The following is a 2,322-nucleotide window of genomic DNA, read 5'->3' on the forward strand; positions in this document are numbered from 1 at the left end:
GCTACCCTGGCGCTGATCCGGCCGGATGAGCTATTTATTTATTTTCAAGACAGGGTTTCTCTGTGTAGTCCTGGCTGTCCTGGAACTCACTTTGTAGTCCAGGCTGGCCTCGAACTCAGAAATCCACCTGACTCTGCCTCCCAAGTGCTGGGATTAAAGGCATGTGCCACCACCACCCAGCATTTTTTTTATTACATGACAGTCTGTCAGGAATGTCCTGCCCTATCAGACATGTAGGTGGATCTCAATTGTGATAAATTGAGAAGTTGGTATGTCCTTTCTTGGCTATTTTTTCTACCTATTATAGACCACTAATTAACATGATGACAGGTAGAACCATATTTGGATTCTGAATACATCAATTATCAGCACAAGACTATGCGCTGACTTTGTAAGACAAAGTGCTAAAATATGAATATTTTTCAATCCAATGCCAATTCTTTCATGTCTTCACAATATTCCGACTAGTAAAGATATCATTCAACCTCAGGAAAATGTGTACAAAGTGGCTTAAAATGATTCCTTGCATACTGATGTTACAGACTTCATTAATAATTTTTAAAAATCATGACATACTGAATAAAACCTGATGTATCATTAGAGTGGTAAAACATATATATTATTTTGTGTCCCATCTTTTCCTATTTGGAATTTTGGCAGCTAAAAGAATAACTTACAGATTTGTATGTTATTTAACTAAACTGTAAGTTGAAAATGATTCAGTTTAATTTTGCATTACAAATGCAACCTGGTAAAGCCAGCTGTTTTCTTAAGTGAAACTCACTGTCAAACACATGACATATAGTAGACTTTCTGATGGTCATGAGGCCAGTGAATTTTTTAAAAAAGTTTTACTTTAAACACTATGAAAATTGTTTTCTATGTTATTGACTTTCAAATTTAATACTAAATACAATAAATAAAATATGAATTGAAATGAAATGGTGGTGAAGGGATATATAGTCAAATCCCAAACAATGGGGTGGAGAGGTGGCTCAGTGAATATACTGCTTGCTACATAAGTCTGAGGACCTGAGTTCAGATCCCCTTAGACTCACAGGAAAGCTGGGTAAGACTCTATATTCCTGTAATGCAAATGTTGAGTCAAGTGGATCCTTGGCACTTAATGACCAGTCTTTGTAGCCAAATGCCAAGATCCAGTAAGAGATCCTGTGCCAAGAAATAAAATAGTTATTGACAAAAGTTATTCTTCTGTCAATCTTCATCATGTATATGCAACTGCACAGGAAAGCACAAATGCAATCTCTCTCTCTCTCTCTCTCTCTCTCTCTCTCTCTCTCTCTCTCTCTCTCTCTCAAATTCCTGAGTTTGTAGTTGTTGTGCCCAAAATTTTCATCAAAATATTTGAGTTACCAGTGGAAATAAAAGTGATAGAAGGAAATCATTATGAAGACAAATACAGGATATGATTGTTGGAAATTCAGGGAATTGTATTCAGCTAATTTTTTGTATAATAATTTTGTAATTATTTCTATATATTTTATAATTTTATTATAATTTAACAATAATAATGATATAAATGTCCTTGAATCAGAACTAGCTTGATGTTATAGTTTTTTTTTAAACTTGGATAAATATAGAGGGAGGGACTTGGTATTTATTATTTCTTATACATAATTAATTACCTTCAGAATTGTTAGTGCCATTAACAAATTACAGTTATTCTTCATTGAGACATACATATTGTTAAATGTACACATTAATTTTTGTATCTGTGATACTGACATTAATTATTATGTTACAATCAACCTCATTCCATGTACAAAGCAACATCTCAAAGAAAAACATGCTAGATTTACAAATATATATTTGTGTTTAACTTCTACTGAGACATTGGGAGGTGCTTCTTTGAGGAAATTCAAGAGGATGGTAATCAAGAAAACAATTTGTGAACATTATAAAAACAAATCAGCAAAACTTGGAAGACCTGAGACAAATGGTTGAAGAGCAAGGGGCAGATCTTCCAGGCTTCTACTCTGTATTGCTTTCTCCATTTTCTGTTTTAGTAACAGTCACTTTCATTCAATGCTCTACACGTTTGTGCATTTGGCTTAGGTTCTGACTATACTGTGTATTCCACAGGAAATTAACCTCACTGTGTTGCTTTCACTGGTCTTAGCTGCATCACACTGAAAATGCAACTTACAGCTCACCATTTTTCTCCCATTTGTGGTCTTCTCAGGGACCAAGATTACATCTTTATCTTACCAGCCTTATTAACACAGGAATCAGACACATGCAATAAGATAGCAGGCAGGAGTTTTTAATGTGTTTTAATTTACCTAATGTCTCAAAGCTGAG

This window comes from Mus caroli, chromosome 12 (assembly GCF_900094665.2).
Source record: "Mus caroli chromosome 12, CAROLI_EIJ_v1.1, whole genome shotgun sequence".
Taxonomy (NCBI): domain Eukaryota; kingdom Metazoa; phylum Chordata; class Mammalia; order Rodentia; family Muridae; genus Mus; species Mus caroli.